Source organism: Vanessa tameamea, chromosome 23 (genome assembly GCF_037043105.1).
Source record: "Vanessa tameamea isolate UH-Manoa-2023 chromosome 23, ilVanTame1 primary haplotype, whole genome shotgun sequence".
Lineage (NCBI taxonomy): Eukaryota > Metazoa > Arthropoda > Insecta > Lepidoptera > Nymphalidae > Vanessa > Vanessa tameamea.
The window spans coordinates 3030004-3054254 of NC_087331.1; the positions used below are offsets into that span (position 1 = coordinate 3030004).

Sequence of the window (24251 nt, forward strand, 5' to 3'; positions counted from 1 at the left end):
TCTTTTGTCTTACATCCAGATGTCGATACACCTGCATCGAATTGTTAACAAAAAAAATATTCGCAATCGTACACTATTGTACAATATTTCTTTTATGTTTAAGAAAAGGGTTGTCATAATTGACCGTATAACAATAAGCAATAAAAACACAGATGTTGGTAATTTATTTAGACAAACTTTACCGGTAATTTTAAGAGGAACTAGAGCAGACATTGTAAGGTCTTGCCTTAAAAGTTCACCGTTATGGAAATTTGTCCATACCTTAAAACTATCTACGAATATGAGAGCACATTTGGGGGGAGGAAGTACAAATTTTCCTTCAAAGTTACTTTTAATAGGAGATGGAAAAGTACCTCATTCTGAAAATAAAATTGAAATTGATCGCGATTTAGGAGAAAAAGTGACTAGCATAGAGGATTTAATATCAAAAGTTTACCCTAATATCGTCGAAATAGAAAATAAAGATTACCAATGGATGTGTCAAAGGGCAATATTGGCGGCGAGAAATAGTAGCGTTGACGAAATTAACGACCTAATTTTAACCAAACTTCCAGGCGATATAACTACCTACACATCTATTGATAATGTAATGGATCAAGAAGATGCTGTCCATTACCCACAAGAGTTTCTCAATTCTTTAAACCCGAGCGGCCTTCCACCACATTCCCTGAAGTTAAAAATAGGTGCTGCGATAATTTTACTCAGAAATCTTAAACCACCAAATTTATGTAACGGGACCCGCCTTCAAGTAAAATTCCTTCGCAATAACGTGATCGTTGCAACAGTTTTGACTGGTCCGGCAGTTGGTCAAACAGTGCTTATACCTCGCATCCCAATGATTCCAAATGATTTACCTTTTAATTTTAAAAGAATTCAATTTCCCATTAAGTTATCTTTTGCCGTAACCATTAATAAATCACAGGGCCAAACATTTAAACACATAGGAATCGATTTACGTCAAGACTGCTTTTCACACGGCCAACTATATGTCGTGTTGTCAAGATCGGGTTGCGGGCAAAATCAATATGTTCTTCTACCACAAGAAAATAAAACTAAAAATATAATCTACGCTGAAGTACTGTAAAACATATTATTAAATCTTATTGACGATTATAATAACAAAAACCAACGTGAGCAATCAAACGATAATCATGATAGTGTTTCCGACAACTACGCGAACGAAGTCGCGGGCACAGCTAGTACTAATATATAAAGCGGAAGAGTTTGTTTGTTTGTTTGTTTAAACGCGCTAATCTCAGGAACTACTGGTCCGATTTGAAAAATTCTTTTTTTGTTGAATAGTCCATATATAGAGGAAGGCTTTAGGCTATATAACATTACGCTGCAACCAATAGGAGCGCAGCGACATTGAGAAATGTTGCAAAAACGGGGAAAATTATTCACATTTATGGACTTTCGATGCGTGCGCAGCATAAACGTTTTAAGTTACTCAAAAAATGTGTATGAAAGATATATTCCTCTTTTAATAATAAAAAAAAAGTCCGTGACACTATATGTCTATTTGTTAAGAGTGTGCTAGCAGGCGGGGCGCGGCGGCGGCTGAGGGGGAGGCGGGTCAGCCCCGCCGCCGCGCTCGCCACTCTCACCCGCGGGTGTAGTTCTGCGAAGTAGCAATGCACATAACGACTTAAAAAAAATTAACATTCTTAATAGTTAAATTATTTATCAAAATTAGGTTTTGTTATCAGCTTATTTGCTCATTATTTTTTATCGTTTAAAATCGATTACATTTAAATCATAATCTGCTGTAGTTTTAACTTACGATATAAGATAAAATTTCAATGAACATTCCTTCGTACTTTGCAAGTAAACAATTCAAACGTTTCAAGGTATAAATAAGGTATAAAAATTACATTACACACGTAAAAAAGTTCAAAATGGCGAGCGATACTTTCACCGATGCAGATTAATCATCACTGAGAAAATAAATTATGCAAATAAGCAAATAGGTGAATATCGTTTAAAATGACTACACAAATAAATTAGTAGTTCAATATTTCAAGTAATTTCTATTACGTTCAAGCATATTCAACACGGTTGTACTATAATCACCTTATGAAATAATAACACCAAAGGATAAACAATCTAAACTTCTTATTGTTCGGTTTGTTTATCTTATTACGTTTAAGTTAATATTGTTTGTTTTCAACCGACTTCAAAAAGGAGGAGGTTATCAATTCGTCTGTATTTTTTTTTTATATATTTGTTACCTCATAACTTTTCACTGGATTTTGATAATTTTTTTTTGTTTGAAAGGTAGTGTTTCCCGTGGGGCCCCATTTTAATTTTATCCTGTTACGATGATGGTATCCCTATGAAAACGATATAAGTCTTAAATGTGCATTATGTATGTGCGCGATAAATAGGTGAATAACTCAAAATTGTGCCAACCAATTTTAATGATTCTTTTTTTATTATAAAGGATATACTTCAAGGGTACTATGGTGAAAGTTTGGTAAGGTTCTGAGCATAGGATCCATGACAAAGTAACGGTACGGAAGGGAACGGAACAATTCTAAGGAGCACGTTAGCGATACTCGGCCGAATCTTTTAGAAACAAAAATTTTGACAAAAAAAAAACCGATATCAAAAGAGAAAAAAAATAATATGCTCTAAAAAGTAAAAAATAATTGCTTTTTATTCTACAACTTAATAATCAAGTAACTTATTCTACTTACCAATATGTAGGTACGTTCTGTGTTTCCACGCAAGGAGATAAGTATGTACCTATCCACTTTAAATCTAACTTAACACAAACCTATGAATAACAAACAATGATCACAATATTTTTTAGATTTATACTATGTAAAATGAAATTAAAAATATTTAGACTATTTAAAAGTCAGCAAAGTTATTACGATAATATATTATAGTTAAAATTATTGTTATTTTTGGAGGCGGTGTCAGCCAAGGTAGGTTTATAAATATATGATATACTCCAAATTTGTAAATCTGGTCTATCGATAAAAACACTTCTTCTTGATGTTTTTTTAAACCCTATACGTACATAGTGGTTCTATATAATGACAGAAAATTGGAATCAAAATGGAGTGTTTAAGCAAACATGTCTACCGTCAGGTATTACAATTCATGAACTTTTCTCCTAATCCAAGACAAAGAAAAGTCATTCAGATTTACTATTACATTTCCTGTTGAATGTTTTGTTTGTTTTGGCAGAGTATGAATTTTGTTTGTAATTTATTTATTTACAATTGACTTTTTCTTTTGTCTTACATCCAGATGTCGATACACCTGCATCGAATTGTTAACAAAAAAAATATTCGCAATCGTACACTATTGTACAATATTTCTTTTATGTTTAAGAAAAGGAGTTTCTCAATTCTTTAAACCCGAGCGGCCTTCCACCACATTCCCTGAAGTTAAAAATAGGTGCTGCGATAATTTTACTCAGAAATCTTAAACCACCAAATTTATGTAACGGGACCCGCCTTCAAGTAAAATTCCTTCGCAATAACGTGATCGTTGCAACAGTTTTGACTGGTCCGGCAGTTGGTCAAACAGTGCTTATACCTCGCATCCCAATGATTCCAAATGATTTACCTTTTGATTTTAAAAGAATTCAATTTCCCATTAAGTTATCTTTTGCCGTAACCATTAATAAATCACAGGGCCAAACATTTAAACACGTAGGAATCGATTTACGTCAAGACTGCTTTTCACACGGCCAACTATATGTCGCGTTGTCAAGATCGGGTTGCGGGCAAAATCAGTATGTTCTTCTACCACAAGAAAATAAAACTAAAAATATAATCTACGGTGAAGTACTGTAAAACATATTATTAAATCTTATTGATCAACCTGAAATCTGAAATCTTTTAAAAATCTTAAAACCAACGTGAGCAATCAAACGATAATCATGATAGTGTTTCCGACAACTACGCGAACGAAGTCGCGGGCACAGCTAGTATATAATATATCCCTAACCTGCCGTCGAGCAGTTTGGTGCTATTATTATTTTATAATATTCAAGCTTTTATTTTAATGTTTGTTATGTAAAATGAATTGCAATTTTATTCTTTATGTGTTCAAAATAAAATTTATTTTGAACAATAAAACATTATTAATAAAACGAAGATAATACATCTATATAAATATTATACATGCGAAAGTAACTCTGTCTTTCTGTTGCTCTTTCACTGCCAGACCACTGAAACGAATTTGATATTATGTAGCAAGTTTGTACTCAAAGGAAGGACATAGACTTTTTTATGCCTAGCACCGGATGACTAACACCTAAAACGCGAACATAGCCGAGGGCGATAACTAGATAAAGATAATTGTATTTAATTTTCTTGGCTTATAATTCACTAGTAGTGTTAGATTTTATTGAATTACTCAAACCGAAACTGGCATTCTGCCCAACACGAATGTAGTATAGGTGCATAGCTGTTTGCTCCTCACTACCGTCTGCTTCGGGAAGATAGCAATGTTCGGGAATAAATCATTTCTTGTGTTATCTCCTCTTAAACCGTACTTACGTAAGATCCAGGAGCCTATAGACACCTAAACCCTCTTCGAACTAGTCGTGGTTTGTAATTTAGGGCAGTTATCGATTTTAAGTAATACTGGCGTTGTATAGAAGAACAATGGCAATTTCAAAGTATCTTATACGGAATTTGTTTCTGTCCGTAACTATGCCCGCGGGGGTACAGTCAAGTATTAAGTTCTCTTTTCGGTACGACTGATAACGTGTAAGGAAATTTAATGTGATTGTTTGAATAGTTAAGACGTGAAAGCGTAACAAACAGACAAAATTCATATTCGTATTTTATTGATATATTATGGACAAATTATAGAAAAATATTTAAAAATTGATTTTTATTTTCATCAGAAAATAAACCACAGCAGCCAGTCTGGACATAGCGAAGGCCTTCGATCGCGTGTGGCACAAAGCGCTTCTTTCGAAGCTTCCTTCCTATGGGCTTCCCGGGAAATTATGCAATTGGATTACCAGCTTTTTGGCAGATCGGAGCATCAAGGTCGTTGTCGACGGTGCATGCTCCGACCAAAAGTTCGTCAATGCTGGTGTTCCACAAGGCTGCGTTCTATCACCCACTCTGTTTCTTCTGCATATCAATGACTTGTTGCAAATCAGGAACATTCACTGCTATGTAGACGACAGTACGGTTGACACCTCATACACCGGCCGTGCTAATATTTCTCGGGAAAACGTCGATGAAAACCGGAACAAACTTATGTCTGAAATCGAGTCTCCATTAAACAAAGTCTGGAACTGGGGCCAAAAACACACCATTCGTCGTATCTCCACGATTTGAGAACATTCCGATAGCCGCCACAGCTAGTATCGGTAATTACTTTCCATCAGGTAAGCCTTCTGCTCGTTTGCCCCATATAACATAAAAAAAAAAAATCCACAGATAACATTCTTAAGTGAAATAATTTGCTACTCCAGACTGATCCTCCAGGTGGCTTGTCTTTAAGTACAATATCTCAATGTGCTCACTGTCCTCTCTCTTTGCTCAATCCTCTTTGCTGTATTATGCGATTAAATTAAATAGTAGCTGTTTGTTGCGGATTAAGTGAACTTACTTGTGCTCTACCCCTAGCAGTGTTATCGCAATACTACATGACCAGTGACTATTCATAGACAAATACACTCACATAAACACATAATTCTTCATTCTTATCTTACACTAGTTTTAGTATATTCGCCAAATACAATACTATTGTCGCTTCGATAATAATAAATTACAAATCTGCCTGTATCTGACGTTCTGTAAATTCTATTGTAGGAGCTATTCACAACTGACCCCCTCTTTATATAGACATACTTGAAACAGAGAGCCCATATCGTATTGGGTGTGTGTGGTTGAGGAAAACATTTGTTTTATTGTTATATCGTATTATTTTAACGTGTATTATTTTCTAAGCCAAAATGTTATCACACGCTTTAAAAACAGAAATATTCTATTAAAATCAATGTAGTCGTTTATATGAAATATTCGAACGTTTCAATCTTACCTAAAATAATGAAATCTTAAATATTTTATCTCGATTACATTCCATTATAGAGTAAATCAAAATACTGTTTGAAACAAGATAACAAGAAACTTTTCGAATGCGGTTTTCGATATTGATTTGCGATATTGTAAGGGTATAATGAAACCGAGACACTTTCCGGCCGTGAATATTTGATTTTTATACAAGTTTTCCTATGTTTTTTTGTAACAAAGATTTCGTCTCGGGTATTTTCATTTCATTATTATTTCATATGTCTGTTAAAATGTGTATAATAATAATATTTATATTTTTATAACTACATAAAGTAAGCATGTACCAACGAGCAAGGTTCTAAGCATAATAAAATAAATACATGAGATTGAATGCGTTTATTCTGCGATTTGTCTAAAGCGTTTGATTGCGTGACTCACGAAACGTTATTATAAATCAAGCTTGAACGCTCCAGTGTCAAAGAAAAATATCTTGCATCATACTTGATTCAAAGATTTCAACAGTGTTCATGAAATAAATTCGATAAAAAATAGGCATTCTACAGTCATCAATTATAAAGCCATTTTTATAAATATCATTTAACTTTACTTAAAATATTTGTTTTATTGTATTGGTTCCTGATGAATCTTTAATACATTTTAAGACTGTCATTAAAATTCTAATATTGTCATTGGAAACAACGGGTGGTCATACACAGTTGTTTTGCACTTAATCTAAAGAGACACCAGCCTTCTAAGAAGAATATATTATACAGTCAGCTGCACTCTCTATTTCCTGTCTCTTATAATCCGATGGGTTGGTGAATCCGACACGACCACAAAGAATTTAGGCGCCACGATCAACTGCATTACCTACTTTCCGAAGCACAGGAATATATTCACTACCAGACTCGAAGTTGTTGCTAACAAATTTTCATAGAAAAACATATGTTGTTGACCAAACTTAGGCCACAACACAGTGAATAGAATATATCAAACACAATGTAAAAGTTAGCCCGTGGATTTTACAAATATTATAAATGTGAAAGTTTGTATGGATATTAACCACGCCAAAACAACAAAAAATCAAAAATAATATATAATTTATACAATTACTTTTACGAGGACTTTTGAATCTTCATTTTACAAACTATATTAAGTGAAGCTATCACCGGTTCGGAATGTAGAATATCGAGAAGAACTGTCAAGAAATTAAGTAGTTACTTTTTTTCAACATTTAAAATACAAAGATAGGTTATGGTTTGGAGTACCTAACACCTGCGTCCCTTCATCCATGTTCCTGGTTATAATAATTTAAACACTAACTATATCTCAATGAAGATAAGTACATTAATAAAAAAATTTTCTTAAGCAGTAACAACTCAACTAAATGGTTTTGATTAGGCAATAAATATCTATATTATTGTCACTCTGTAAACCTTTTTGTAAGGGCTAATCTCTTAACCCACTGAACCTGTTTATGTCAAATTCCACCAAGATTTTCTTTTCTTTTCTTTTCTAAATTATTTGTTGATGTTCTATAAGCAGACAGTAATATAAGTTTTTGGCATTCCTGCGCTTTTATTTATTCTTTAAATATAAATACATACTTAGACAAATATAAATATATTAGTAGTCTCAAAAACTTTAATTTAAATTATTTAGCACTGATGGTAGGGATTTATATTCTACCTCCAAACGGCAATACTTAGTAATGTTGTGTTTTGGTTTCATGGTGAATGAGCCAGTGTAACTACAGGCACAATCGATATACCAGCTCCTAAGGTTGATGACGTATTGGCAAAGTAAGGAATGGTTGATGTATCTTACAGCGCCAATGTATACTTACAAAATGGCGCTGTTGGCCCCAGGGCGGTCCTGACCCCTAACTATCAAGTGGCTCATTGCCCGCTATGACATATAAAATAAAAAATACGTATCGAAATAAAAATCAAATTGTTACCTTCTAGTCAAAAAAATACTGTTTACACTTTGACTTAGCACTTTCAGATATATAGACGAAGTTCGAGTTACGTTTAATAAATACAGGCGAGAGGCGTTCGGACAGTTTTGAAGTACATATAAAACCTTTTAATAAAAACCCCAAATCAGATACTTTTCACTGTTAATGCAGTTTTTGTATTTTCCTAATTCGTAATTGTATCACTGTTCGTTTATTTACTCTGCAGCATTGACTTGAACATATATTTATTTTGAAACAAAACAGAATATAACATGGAACGTTCTAGACCACAATGTGCTACTTTTTAAAATACAGCTTTTAATTAATTTCATCTTTAATTAATTAATGATCACTGCCGTGGTCGCTATGGAAGCACGACTCATACATATGTGTACCTACTTAATTTGTAGATTATGTAGTTTTATGTCCACATAGCTTGACCTGAGTCGGCTCATTAGTTGAAAAACGTGAATCTTTAACGAAGATTGCGAGTTCAAACCCAAGCAAACATCACTTCATCTCCACGTGCTTAACTTGTGTTTATAATTCATCTCATACTTCATGGTGAAGGAAGCCTGCATTTGTTGGTTAAAAATCTGGCACATGTGTATCGACCTTGTCTCATATGAGCAACATAAATTAATATCAAAGTTATTCCTCGAAAGTAGTGGAGACCTTAGCCCAACTGTGTTTTAGCCCAATTAGTTAACTTTAGAATTAAAGTGAACAACTGCTGAATTGCAATCTCTCGTACGTTATATCGTCTAAAACATTCTATATTAGAGTGCATCTCACTCGTATAATATATTTTTCTCTTTCTGTAGAATATTCTATTGTGCCTTTTGTAATCAGAGCACGTGTAGAAGAAATTTGGGACACAAAACTTCAACTACTAGAATTGAAACTAAAAATAGATGTTAAGATTGCGGAAATTTAATTGCGAGATAAATCTTTCATTCAGTTTGAGAACATGTTCTTTTTTCAAATCTTCGAATGTGGAATTTAGCCTCGTACTCGATCCATATCATATATCTGACGCGTCGCTTGTGTCTATCCTACATCTTGTCGTTATCTTTGTTTCGTAAAATCTTTCCGTTTTTGTAATTTTAAAACAAGTTTTCATTTCCTTTTTAGAACTTAATCTGATCTAGTAACTCACCTAGCTTGCTAATTGTTTTTTAATTATTTTTTTTTATTTAATATATAAAATGAGTTATGACCATTCAAAATAACAGACAGCATAATTTTCTCCTATTAAATCAATGTCAGTAGTATTCTGTAAGAATAGACACAGAGTTCACCGCAGAACATCGGTACCACCGAACCACATAGAAAAGTTATATAGTTATATATGACATTTACTGAATACAGTAAATTATGACATTTAAATGATACACGCATCAAAATATCAAGGTAAATCAGATTGAGCGAGATACGAAGCTCTTTGTATAGAAAATATCACAACAGCCAAAACAAATTTATATTTTAATTAAAATATTTATTGAAATCGTAATAAAATGTCTCCTCAAAAACCTTCAAAGCAAACCTTTAAGTTTCTGTGACTAACAGAATTGATAGTTCATAACTGGATATTAGATTTTATTATTCAGAACAAACAAAACTACCAAGGGAACAATGACTTCGTTCCAGTTAGTCACGTAACCGTCAAAGCGAATTTAAATTGGGTGAAAGAACAGGACCTGAGAGACAGCCGCTGAATACAATTACTTCGAGAAGAGAGAATAATGAAATTGCTTTCCCCTTGTTTTCCAATACTAATAAGTATAAGGTTATCCAATGAATGGATACGAGGCTAAATAACAGCTAATTGAGGAACGATTTCTTCTAGCATACAAATTAAATTAGAATAAGTTTGTTCATAAAATCACTAGAATTTAGTTCGTCAATATTCAAATATTTCATGTACATCCTTATCTATTTAGCACCCTAATCTGGGTTGCAAGTTAGTTTGCTTACAATAAACTGTTATAACCCTTTGTATACGGTTTCACTACATTTGAAAGTAATAACTTCCAAATCAATAGAGATATATCTTACTTGAAAACTATGTGTGCTAATTTCATTTTATCGTACGTTTCATCTTATACAGTATAATAAAACTACAATGTTGTATACGGATAAGTAAATACTTTAATTATTTACTTGTCTGGATAGACTGTCAAAGCTGAGAACAGTCGGTCACTAAATACACGCACACAAGTAAAGTAGTGATACGTTTAGCGAGTTAAGCGTAGCTGTCACTCACACCAAGAGTATAAAGTTGACTCGTTTGTTTTAGTTCTTTAGTTGTGTGACAGTCTATCTAGATACGTAAATAAATAATCTAACAGTAAATCTTTAAATGCGAAGATAATCTGAAGTCTTATCCGTACATCAAATATATATATATATTCAAAAATTTACATACCTAATAAAATACTCGTCTCTTTATCTACTATAACATATACATATACATAGGTATGTATATCTGACGTTTATCCAGACTACAATATATTGAGAAAATGTTGGTGTCCATTAAAAAATATTCACTTTTCGATATCTTAAATTGAACATATCTTATGACTACAACCTTTTCATAACAAATTACAATGAAACAGTAATTTAATCACGATAAACGCATGTAAATAAAATTATTACGTTTTACAGAAATTTATAGTAACATACAATCCGGAAAATATTATCGAAGGACCTACTGTTACTTCTTAAGACGAACTCGCTTAAACCGAGTTCTAAATTACATTACATTTTTAAATATTTACACGCGAACACGAAGCCTTTTTAATATACAACAGCATTAATTTGCAATTGTTTTCGCAGTTAAAGTAAACTTTTCGCAAAGTTTAAGTATAATTTGTTTTAAACACTAAAGTACTTGCTTCTGAATCAACTTAAAACTAGCTGAGCGATAGAGCTTAGTGTAAAAACTAGTAAAATGCTAGTTAAGCGTAGTAACAACCTGTAAATGACCCAATACTGGGCAAAAGAAACCTTTCATGTTGAAGTAGCCGCCAAACAGCTATATAATACTTGGTATTGTTGAGTCCTGGGACTCAACGATAAAAGAATTTATGATCGCGTTGTTTGCTGACGGTACATTATTGATTTTGACGGTTGACAGGAATGAAATGAATTATTACGATGTAAACAGTGCATTATCTTATATATAGTTTCCAAAAACAAAATGTATACTTCGTACGTACGGTACTAATATTAGAAAACAAAATTATCTATACCTTTAAACAGTAACGATTTTGATGGAACCGATGCTACTGTGTTTTAAGGAATAACATTAGATACTAAACTTTAGCGTAATTCTCATTTATCGCCCCTAACAAGGAGGCTCAGCTGCGCAGCATATGCGGTTAAAAAAGTTAGACAACCAACTGAAGTTGATACCGCTCGTTTAGTTTATCTTGGTTATTTCCACAGTATTTTGTCTTATGACATCTTACTTTGGGATAACCCTAATCTATTGCATATGTTTTCAGTTTACAAAAGAAAGCTGTGATGTTTTATTTTTGAAGCAAGAGTCTCCCTTCAGGATATTTTTGGCAAAGTAGGAATACAATAGAATAATCATTACGTCACTAATATTAATACAACATTATATATTTACATCAATGTTATGTACATTCAAAATAACATCGATCATTTTGATAGAATCATTGTATGAACTCTAGGAGTAAGAAGAGGCTTATATCTCCAACTCTCTGACTTATTCGTTTATACGAGGACTGCCTTTTAAGTTGTGTCGCTTGAAATAAGTATAGACAATCTAATCGATTATTACCATTTATTGTTTTGCAAAGAATTCTCCGCAATATTTAATACACTTCGGTATGCGTTCAAACTAGTTTTTTAAAAATTTATTCCACCAAGACTTTGCTTAATTTTGGAGAACGTAAAACGTCTTGAATTGTTTTTCAAAATTCGATAACGACTTGTAGCAAACAAACAGTGGTATACCAGTCAGCGGTAACCGTCTTGCGATCATCTAGTACAATAGTGGCAACGTGACCACCCTTTGCCACAAACAAGGCAACCATTTATTTTAAGTGCTCCGTGAGCGTATGACTTTGGTTCGTTTTGACTCATCCTGGAAGACCCAGATCCAGGTTACTGCTGGTTAGAATCTGGATCGTAAGCATATATCCAACACTCGTCACCACTAAACATTTACCGTTCTGTACTACATATTATTTTTAAAAGCAGTGGAACTTAAATACGTTTTAATAAAATTAAATTATTATTCAAACAGAGGGAGATAATAACATCCATTATTCTGGGCAATCTTCAATTTAATTTATAAACAGATAGGTTCATACCTAATTAATATTCCATTATGAATACCCTAACAATTGCTAAGTTGTAATGCCATTTCTACGTGTTCAATTATCCATTGCATCGCTACGTTGTTATAAAATTAATTATGTTTTAGTTATTGAGAAGAACTTGCACTAAAGCTCGCCATTTCAAAATAACACTGGATTGAACATTACGTTCTAAAGGTTATGTCTACAATTAACAGTGCAAAACGACATCAAGTGATTTTGCAATTCCAATCAAATGACAAAGCTATTCGTTAAAAGAGCTTAAACAGAGAATACGTTTAATGAAATTGAATTTAAATTTACAAAGCTTCATTTTATTTATAACGGCTCTAAAGTAAGCTTAATAGCCGCTCAGTGGAATAAATCTTTACTATATTAAAATGTGCACTACTCATTCGACAAAGGAGAAGTTTGAAATACTTTTCAAGAATCAACAATGCTCTAGATGCTTAATTCTGTATTCAAATTATTTATCTATTTTTATTTCAAGGTAAACTGGTTGACGGTTGTTTTCCATAACTCTTCCTTACTTTGATTTAAGATTTATATGTAAAAGATTAACAAAGAGGATTTCATGTTGGTGGTTAAAATAGTTCCATATAGCCTTGTGCTTCTAATCTATCTCGATATATCTTCATGTACACCTTGTACATGACTTTCTGTAAAGAACATCCACCAATCGTACCAGAAATATGCTCAAACTACCTAACCTAACCTAACTAGGGATCTACAAAGATACCGAAAGTGTGGCATATATGCCAGCCGGCCTAAAAACTACTACGAACTTTATCATACCATTTTCAATGTGCTGGTCCCGAATAAGAGCAAGCGAATGATAATATTGACATAGAAGTTTTGTGCAAAAACTAGAAGAAAAGTCATCCGAATTTTAAAAATAAATTCTGGCAACATTGACAACATGAAAATTCGAGTAATCTAAAATCTATGTTATGTTATATACATGATTCCATGAACTTGCATGATATGATTTCTTATCATCTCTGCATCGTGTCATACTATTGTAGCAGCTATTTCCTTACGGAATTATTCATTAATGAAAATTAATGAATGACTAAGCTGTGTATTTTATTTAAGTTGTGTTCATTCGTGTCTCGTTTTAAACCAAGACGTCAATAAAGCGATCGTAAACTTTCACTTTGTAGAAATTAAATACACTTTTTGTTTACATTCTAACAGTATTCGATAACACAATTGAAGTGTACGAATATAGCTATTTAAATAATGAAACTTAGATTATGTATAAATGTATAATAATAAATTCAATTTTATATTAAACTAGCTGTGCCCGCGCTTTGCCAGTGAAAGTCCCGTCAAAATCGGTCCAGCCGTTCCAGAGATTAGCTAGAAAAAAACAAACAGACAGACGGACAAAAATAGTCAAAATTGTTATTTTGGTATATGTACCGTATATATGCATATGCATTTAGTAAAAAGCGGTTATTTTAATATTACAAACATGCACTCCAATTTTTTTTATATGTATAGTAAATAGCATTTCTTGAAAAAAAATCTCACTGGTAGTAAACGCAGTAGGTATGTCGCTCTTTTTAAACCAAGTATAGCTAAACATTTCCAAGCCAGTTGATCCTAGAAATAAATAATAATTTTCCTTATTCAAACGAAAAAGACCTAACGCCAAATATCCGTAATCAAACCCGCTTTTCTTATACTATGTATAAGTATTTAAAACACACGTAATACGACAAATTGTACAAAGAGCATAATATATCTTTGAAAGTGGTATTGACCTGATTGCTTACTTAGTAAAACACAGTTCAGAATTTCAAAAAATAATTTTGGTACATTCATTAAAATAAAAACGTCCTACCCCTTAATCAGCCAAACGTATATTCATTTCAATCGTATATAAATCTAATAAATTGGCCTCGACATGAGACATAAAAATGAGTCACCAGCTACCGCAGTCTGATTTGGCTTTTAATAGCATTTTACATTAATAATAGTGATGGGTCAAATAGAGTTGGAAAATTAACTTATTGACGCGTCATAAACAACGAAGTCGTAATTCTACTTGAACAAAAATTTTATGATGCTCACGGTGTCCAATCTCATGGGAGACCAACCAACTACGCTAGGCATATTATAGTGCACATGTGTGTGTGTACAAACACAGGTGCGCTCCCTGAATAGAGAATCTGAGTGACGGAATCCGTCACTCTCATAATCCGACGGGACGGCAAATCTGACAAAATCGGTAAGAGTTCAGTCGCATGACGTGCTTACGAGGCTTTCAAAACCACAATAAGAATTACTTCATTATATATATTTTTATAGTATACTTACAACTACGTACATCACTATGTTACAACACGAACTTAGATAAACAGACTACTAAATATGTTACTTTTTCTAGATTCATTCATATTTTTGTTCAAAACAACGAAAGGGGAATCGGCTACCGTGATATTCGTGATCATCGTATAGCCAAAAAATTTGGATACAATGTAAAGTTCGTCAAAGACACTTACGACATAATATGTATTTTACGAAGTAGGTGTCGGAATATGGAGTTTTGAGCTTGACGCCATGTAAGTGATACATTTTACGTATGGATAATATTATAATGTTAAAAACATAAACCGATAGATTTCCGAAACATAATTATCATGAAAAAATACACGTATAATATTTTATTGTATTCGCTATGTTGCTAAACGACATAGTAATAGTTTATTGATTTAATATGTCGGTTGTAATGTGTTAGGTGACACGATTTAACCGCTTTGCATTTTCCGTAACGATGCGGTTTCCTTTGTTGTTCAAAACCTTGTCTATAAAAAAAATAATTCCATAACGCATTTAATAATGACGAACCGTTGTTAATTTGATTATTAAATATATCTCACTTAATTAGCAATGTATTAATATATAATGTATACAGCATTATATATGACGACCTTCGTGGAGTAGTGTGTATCCCGGTTTTCATGGATACGCTAATCCGAGGTCCCGGAATCGATTCCCGGCGGAGTCGATGTAGAAAAAGTTTATTAGTTTTCTATGTTGTCTTGGGTCTGGGTGTTTGTGATACCGTCGTTACTTCTGATTTTCCATAACACAAGTGCTTTAGCTACTTCCATCGGGATCAGAGTAATGTATGTGATGTAGTCTAATATTATATATACATATTATAATTATACAGCTTAATAAATGACTGACTGATACATAACGCTCAGCCTAAATCGGTAGGTCTGACAGTGTGAAAATTTACACAGGAAGTCCTACTGGCACAAAGGAGAACACTAAGAAAATATTTTTTGAAATTATCTCAAAATCAATGAATTTGTTATTACCTATCATACATTTCCTTAATAGTATTAAGAATTACGTTTAGAGACGGTAACGTATAATTAATTTAATACGTTAACGTTTTTATAAAAATTCTTCATCCAAGAGGGTGAAACTTAGGATGTAATTTTTTTATGGATATTATATTTGTGAGGAATCTCGTCTTTTTACGGTGTCAGAAATATGGAAAACGGTATTTAGTTACCTGTTTATGAGTAAACGATTGTCTTTACTGCGTTTTGGATATTTTTGAAAAACCTGAGAGGTAGAAATTGGTGATGACCGTGACCATGGTAAAATAATTTGAGGGTAATATTGAGATTTTAATAACCTGCATTGCTCATTACAGGTCACCAAAATCTTAAAATTAAACCTTTTCAAGGATAACGTTTCATTTTACAGTCATGGTTAAAGAACATGTATAATATTGTCTTAAAAGGCACAAAGTACAACTAGATTTAAATAGATGTATACTATAGGACTACGCGATTAATATATATTTATAAAATAGTCAAAAATAGAATCAAGCCACATTAAAAACACACTAAAATGTCTCCTCTGACATAAAATACAATAAATATTACTTTGAAGGCAGACGATCAGTAACAATCTTTACAAAAATATATTGATCTCTTTATAAATATAAAAGGGAAATCGGCCTACACGAAAATCTACTTGAAAGATGTTTTTCTGTTCTGATATATAACGACTGTCTTTTATGTATGATGTTTAGGTGACATGGAAGAGCTGCCCTGAGGCGTTACTTTGTAATGTAAAGTCAAAGTTTTCTGTAATTAAAAATGACAAAGTACGGTCGACCACACAAATTTCGCACTTATTTTGTAATTTCCGTTCGAATGAAATCGGTCAACGTGTTCTTAGGTAGTTAATACTTAGGTATAATTACTACTTATTGTTAAACCCTCGCCATGTCGGTCTGTCTGAACGCGACAAACTCAAAAACGAGCAGATTTTCATACAGTTTCCTACCAGGATATAGTAATTTATTCTCCTCAGAGACTTAAATGTTTGCTCCATTAGGTTTTCTGTAAACTAACTGACGATGACGGTGAATGATGAAGATTATGGAGAAAACCATGTCAACTGGTAACTTATATGGCGTGCATAAGTATTACATAAGTATTTTAAAGTAGATATTCTACTGCCCAACAGCAGTACTCGGTATTGTTGTGTTCCGGTTTGAAGGGTGAATGAGCCAGTGAAACTACAAGCACAAGGGATAACATCTTAGTTCTCAAGGTTGGTGGCGCATTGAATTGAAAGGAATGGTCAATATTTCTTACAGCGCCATTGTCTATGGCCAATGGTGACCAATTACATCATCAGGTGGCACATTGGCTCGTCCGCCAACCTATATCAAATTTAAAAAAAAAACGATACGATGAAGACCCTTATTCTTTCCGTGCGAAGCTTTGATTAAAATAATAATCTGTTTTAAAATATGTAAATAAATGTATTACATATAATTCATAGTCCTTGTGCTTGTTTGTAGTAATAAAAAAACAAGTGAACTCCAAGTAACTTGTACCCATTGTTTCCTTAAAATACGAACAAGCAACGTTTTTGAAGGGCGCGTAATCTTTATAAATGACAAGAAAAGATCTTGCCATGAAGGATAAGCTCTTAACCTTTTTAGCGTGGAAACTTAAGACAGATTTTTACTTTAGATACAATTGAATTACATCACAACTCTTATTCACCAGGAATTCAGAAATTTCCGTAACGTTAATGAAGCTATTTTACTCATTAACGGTATTGCTAATTATATTGTTGCAGGCGATGCAATTAAATTAAATTCGAAAGAATGTAATCATCAAAATCATAGTTTGGCCTAGTCATTAAGCCTACGCACATGAAAGTTAAAAGGACTTATATTATATAATGTAGCAATGCTGATACTAAATATACTACAGAATGTCTTACAACGTTCACAGTTTTTCAGTCATTAGACAATACAAACCGCTATGCCCCTGCGTTTTAAATATGTAATATCTTCGAAAATATTCATTTAAATACCATGCTGTAAAGGGCCATATTAATATATATTAAATGCACAATTTATTTAAGGTACTTAATTGGATATTTATTAATGCTATATTGCTTAAAATCGCTTCGAAAATAAGCCAGTATTTCTCGTAAAAAGTAAAGGATAAAAAATGGTTATAGTGGGCCAACCCTATGAGATATATGTACATATACCATCGAGGGCTTTTTCGAAGACCTTTTTAAGGTGTACAATACTGTAGTCTATAGTACATCATTTTGATCTATCTCGTAGGGTTCAGCCAGCGTTTGCAATGTAAGCGGAAAAAAAATGTGTTTATTTACGACATCACTTTAGAAACCTCTAAAATTATCAGCGTTTCTCTACTATATTGTGCATGTATGATACATATAAACCTTCCTCTTGAATCAATCTATCTATTGGAATAGCCTCATCAAAATCCGTTGTGTAATTTTGAAGATCTAAGCATACACAGAGACAGACAGCGAAATGCGACTTTGTTTTATACTATGTAATAATTCATTCTCATATGCAACATTTTAATTAAAAATGACTTTATGTCCTATGTAATACGGTTCAATATTATATTATCTGTCTCGATATTATTTTTGACATTAAGACGCCTTCAATAAATGTTAACCACTTTAAAAGTATTTTACAATAATGCTTATACTCGGTACCTATAAGCAGTTTTTAAGCCATTAAACTAGAGGCCAAATAACAATGATTATTTACTAAAATTACTAAAAATATTAGTCCTATTTTACTTTACGTACTTTATTGTACACCACAAAGAGAAAATAAATAAATAAAACATGGATACAGCACAAATTAAGGAAGCGTACAATTTTAGCGAGTTTAATTCTAGTAAAAATACAATCTGTAATTGTTATAAATTAAGCCTATACATGATCTAAAATCAAAAGATAAGGCAAGAATCGTTATAATAAAAGAAACACATTAACACGTTCAACTGTCCCAATAATCAAGTTCTATCACGTTCTGCGAATACTTATAAATATAATATTTATAATAAACACATAGTGGAAGTCAAATTGTCACTTTCAGAAAATATATATATTCAATTTACATACATAATAGTTGTTAAAAATATTTAATAATAATTTGAATATATTATTTGTAAATATTTAGTATTGTTGTGTTCCCGTTTAAAATGGGAGAAAGCCAGTTTAGCTATAGGCGCCTCATAACATCTTAGATCCCAAGGATGCTGTCACATTGGTGATGTAAGGATTTTTTTTTTACGGCACCAATGTCTATGGAAAGTTGTAATCGCCCACACCTGCTCGCTAGTTGCTAGACATAACTTTTAGTCCTTTCGTTTTATATTCGTGGTTCACGGTTTTAATTTTACAAGGATTTCCATAATTATATTTAATACTATTTCAATACTGAACCTTTCATTTCGATCTATACTTAAGTTCCTATATTTTTAAATTAAAAATTCGTAAAATCAAGTTGATGAATTCCGTATACTAATATCTAAAACGACTATTAAATATATAAAACGTTTAGGAAGAAAGCAAAAAAATTTAAACTAGCAAGTATATTATTTAATACTTAAAGTAACATACTAGATAGAGTATACGAAAAATGGCACAATAATTACTATTATTTAGTTCTATGATACGATACGATTAAAATTCCCATGTCCCTGAGAATTCACTTTATACTCGTATATTACACATTCACTTATTTATCTACAGGTGAAAGCTTATACGATTTTTTGTATAACTTACTCATTACTTGGTGGTAGGGCATTGTGCTAGCTAATCTGGATAGATACCACCCACTCATAACATATTCAACCGCTAAACAATACTTTGTATTGTTTGTTTCTGGTTTCCCGCATGAGTGAGCCTATAGGCATATCTTATTTACCAAGGTTGATAGCACAATGGCGATGTAAGAAAATGTTAATATTTCTAACAGTGCCAATGTGTATGGATGGTGGTGACCACGTACCATTAGGTGCCCCATTTGCTCGTCCGCCTACCTATATCATAAAACATATATCACTTCATGTAAATCTTCCTTTTTTGTTCAAAATTTAAAACATCTAATTATGATTTTTAGCAACTGGATTTATTTTTATTAATTCGTAAACATCGAAATTTGTCGTTCGTTAATTTGAGAATTTCAAAAGGAGGGATATAAAACTTGTATTATTCGAACACCGTGCCATGGATATTTACGAAAGGCGTATTTCTAGCACATGCGATATTTGGTTCACTTAAATTTAATAAATAAGTAATAAAATTAATATTAACATTCGTATTCATTTAGGACAGAGTTTGGGTTGTTACATTTTTAATTAACCTTAATATTACTGACTGGGTCATTTTAAATACTTACACGCCATTTTCCATTTAAACACGCAGCCGGCATAAACTATAAATTAGAATTACATGTTAAAAAAATATCACACAAAATTCACGCTCAACGGCTAATCTCACGCAATGATTAGCGCAACTAAACATAGAAATGTGCACAAACATTCACACCGAACAGCACATCCCCGATTGCACAGACACAACTCTAATGCACAGAAACAATTTTTGTTATTAAATAGTCATGTTTTAATAAAAGAACAATATGATTCAATCACAAAAGATCGGTTACGAGACCGGCGTAGACCCGGGTATGCGCTACGAATAACCGCGAGAGACTGACGTAGCTTCGTAGCAAGTTGGAGCCAAAAGCTTTGCGCAAACTGTACGGTAGTCAATTTCATACATTCACAAGTAGCTCTTAATTCAATAGTCATAAAGATCAATATTCAAAAAATAATACATGAGGTTTGGTGTACATATCAACCACGTTGTACACTTGTGTGCGTTTACAATAGCAAGTGAAAACTAAATACATACATATTTTAGTTAATTAACATGTAAAACGTGGTTGGCTCGTTGAAAACTTTTGGTGGTTTATTTAAATTCATTATAAAATAAAATATTTTTAAGTATAACATTTAAAAATAGATTCATAGTCATTTGTAGAGTTCACAATGTTACAGTATGAGTTCACAATTCAATAAATTGTTTAATTTAATAAACGATTTAAACTATTTTGCAATATACTTCTATAGAAATTGAAGAATTCTGACGATTAAAAATAGTATTAAAAATTCAAGTCATAAAATTCTGACCTGGAAAGTTTTTATGAGTGAAGTACGTTTATTTGTTTTTCTGAACGTTTTCTAAGGCGTCATATATAAACTCCAGCTGCATATTGCCTGGGTATATATTATGTTTTTAGCTGACTCCATTGTTTATGTAATTTCACTCAGTGAGGTATTCAATGTATGAATAAAAGAAAGCTCCTATTTATTTTTAAAACCAATAATAATAAGTGATTGTAGAAAAACAAATATTTATAAATACGTTAATATGATTGAAATGTTTTAATCACTTTATCGAAGATGATGTATGTGTATAAAATACAATATCCGTTTATAATAAGATCAATGAATATAGGCCAACGGGATGACTGATCTCTGCTTATAGCCTACACTCAGGCATATACGCAGTAATTGGTAATACGCCTACGGTAATCCATTCACGAGTCGTAGAATGCAATAAATTAAGATCGAAGTATAGTCAACGAAAGTAATTATTCTTTTATCAAAACTAGGCAGAACGTATCAGTTCGTACATATGGGTAGTACAATACAGGATAAAGAATTTTGTTTTAATTTGTAGATAAAACTAAATATTTGGATATGCTCTTTGTAAATTTTTTTTATATGTGACTAAACATTCCAAAAGATACGCCATGTATAAACTAGCGCCAGTGATTTCTGTTGATTAAGGGTGAGTGAGCCAGTGTAACTACAGTCACAAGGGACATAACATTGTAGTTCCCAAGGTTGGTGGCATGAGGTGGCAAATATATCATAAAAAAACAACCACATACACGCTATATAAATTCAAGAAAAATACCTGAAAAAATGTTTTGGAAACATAGAACTGTTATTGGCCAAATAGTTATTAAGTATTTGTTATTTTTGTTTATCAACGGCTGTATGTTCTCTAATTAAATAAATAAATAAATATCATTAAATCAAACATGTATAAATAAATTATCACAATTCGAAATATAACGCCAAAAAAGGAATACAAATAATAACTGATCTACTTAAAATTAATTGACTAAAATCGTGTTCACACGAGTCGAACTTAATTAGCTTAAAATTCAATCAAATTTGTAATTAAATCAAATATAAATTGACTAAAGTGAAACTTTTATTGGATCGAATTTTCTTCCTTCGATTTGTTGTAATTGAAAGTTGTAACTCAAAGTTTTATTTTTAATTGAAGTGAACTTAAATTATTTGGTTCACAACAAAGATCGTTTTTCCTTTATTTAAAAAAAAAACTAAATAAAATATAGAGATAGAATAAGCATACTATTAACATTCAATATAGTTTTATGAAGGTTTATCATAAAGCTTGTATTACGTTATACTTAATATTTGGACGTATTAAATGATGCCTATAAGCGAAACGAGATGACGTAATTCGCAGTTTATACCCCTTCGCTCATGTCGCTCGTGAGTCAAGTACGAGGATAGTGTATGTATTTTTTTTGTCTGCTGTAAACACGCAACATGCATATTTGAATCAGCCTTTACATTGCCTAACACATTGCTCACGTCAGAGCGTGAAACCACTATTTATTTAGCGGTGAATGTATTATCCTGTAAAAAACCTACTAATAATACAGAGTATATTATCTTTTAATATACTTGTTAAGAGTATCTCAGACTCTTTAGAAAATAGTAAATTGACTTTGATTATTTATATTCGTATCTATATTATTTGACACTACGCCAGAAAGTTATGTATGAGTATGATCTATGCTGGATTTTCTATAGTCATTAATTCGTATAACATTGTGTATCTCTACAAAATATAAATAGATAATAGTTATTCTTTTATCTTTCTTCCTTAATATAGACGTATCCCTGTTGTACCAGTGTAAAAGTACATGTTAGAACTTACTGTCATAATAATGAAATATTTTCGATATATGGAAAACATATTATCACGTTTAAAGAATCTAAAACTGCTTTTATCAAATAGGTAGTAGTAAACACCAAGTATGTTATGGATTTATAATTTCGGATCTGGATATGGGTACGAATATATGAATAATATTTTACTGGTTTCGGATACGCATACATAAGAATATACTGGAAAATATAATTTTAAATTTTAAAAAAATAATGAAGGTTAATGAAAACTTGTTAAACTGAGACTAAATCTTATTCTTTATTCAAATAATACTTTTTCGAAAAAAACGTCTGGATTTAAACTGGGGTTTCAAGTTTAACATTAATTGTAGTATTGGAAAAGAGCAAATATGTCATTTCTTGCGGTTTCTTTTCGCCGGAACCTGCTTTCCGAAAAGGGTGGTAGTGTTTTAATACAAGACAATCCAAAAATGCTTTATTGTAAAAATAATTTACTTGAATAAAATACATTAGATTTGATTTGTTATTACTATGCATTATTCGATTCGATTGTTTCGGATAGTTACACTTGAAAATATTTATTTATTAGATTATATTTAAAAATTGTAAAAGAAAAAATACAAGGTAACAATTTGATTTTATTTGTAGACTAATATTAATAATTTAAATTAATATAATCATAGAGAAAAAAAAACAGCTAACGACTCTCTTTAAGAGGATGAAAAAACAAAATAAAACATATTATTTTATCGGATCCGCTTACGGCTACGGATATATTTTTATTTACGATATCCGATCGTTTCGATTACGGTTACGCAGCTCCATAACATCCCTGATCAAAACCCTATCAATCGATGATTGATATTTAAATATGACGTGTAAACTCCACTTTTTGTATAACTATTTTGTGTATTGTATATATTCTTCCTTTTCTCTTAGTCAAATTGCCCAAAATTTTGAACAGTTTACCCTGCAAGATAAATAAGTTCAAGTGAATCAGAATTTAATATCAGTTCTCAGATTAAACGCGTCTGATTCTAATAGCAAACATCTAGTGACGCGCCTAGGGAGTAGAACCGACTCATATGCCATAACGGCAATCGGTATCACGCTCATTTACCCCGTCATGCCCCCACTCCGCCGCAACTCTCTACTGCCTTGTGTGCGTAACGTGTATATGTACTTCGTTACTACATATGTTTATAATAATAATAAGTACATTCTTAATTTTAATGAATTTTTTGTATATATATATATATATATATATATATAAGATATATATATATATATATATATATATGTATATATATATATATATATATATATATATATATCTTTATTCTATGTATAATAGGACTACTGGTTAACTTAACATTTCATGAACTCATGGCTAAATAGCCATTCGTATACTTGTTGCGCAACGCAACTGGCCTTTTAGCCTTAACAATTTTATATATTGTATGCACAAATTATTTATATTATATCTAGATTGAGTGTCGCACTACAAAAAACTAAAACAAACGAGTCAACTGTATTAACTTGTGCGTAACACTAACTGAGCTATGCTTGACACTCGCCAAATATTTATAAA

At 31.9% G+C, this 24251-nt stretch overlaps 2 protein-coding genes across 6 annotated transcripts in view; one reads left to right on the plus strand and one right to left on the minus strand.

Moving 5' to 3' along the window:
• Positions 1-20351, minus strand: part of Mctp (Multiple C2 domain and transmembrane region protein) — a 177896-nt gene extending 157545 nt beyond the window's left edge. For 2 of the 5 annotated variants that reach the window (XM_026636117.2, XM_026636116.2), the window contains exon 1: positions 20041-20350. The gene's annotated coding sequence lies outside the window, so the exon portion shown is untranslated. Of the gene's footprint in view, positions 1-20040 lie in introns of all 5 variants that reach the window. The other 3 variants (XM_026636119.2, XM_026636118.2, XR_003368844.2) reach the window with 2 other exon arrangements.
• The window catches only part of LOC113397704 (YY1-associated factor 2), a 318077-nt gene that overhangs the window by 289260 nt on the left and 4566 nt on the right, over positions 1-24251 (plus strand). The window lies entirely within an intron of this gene.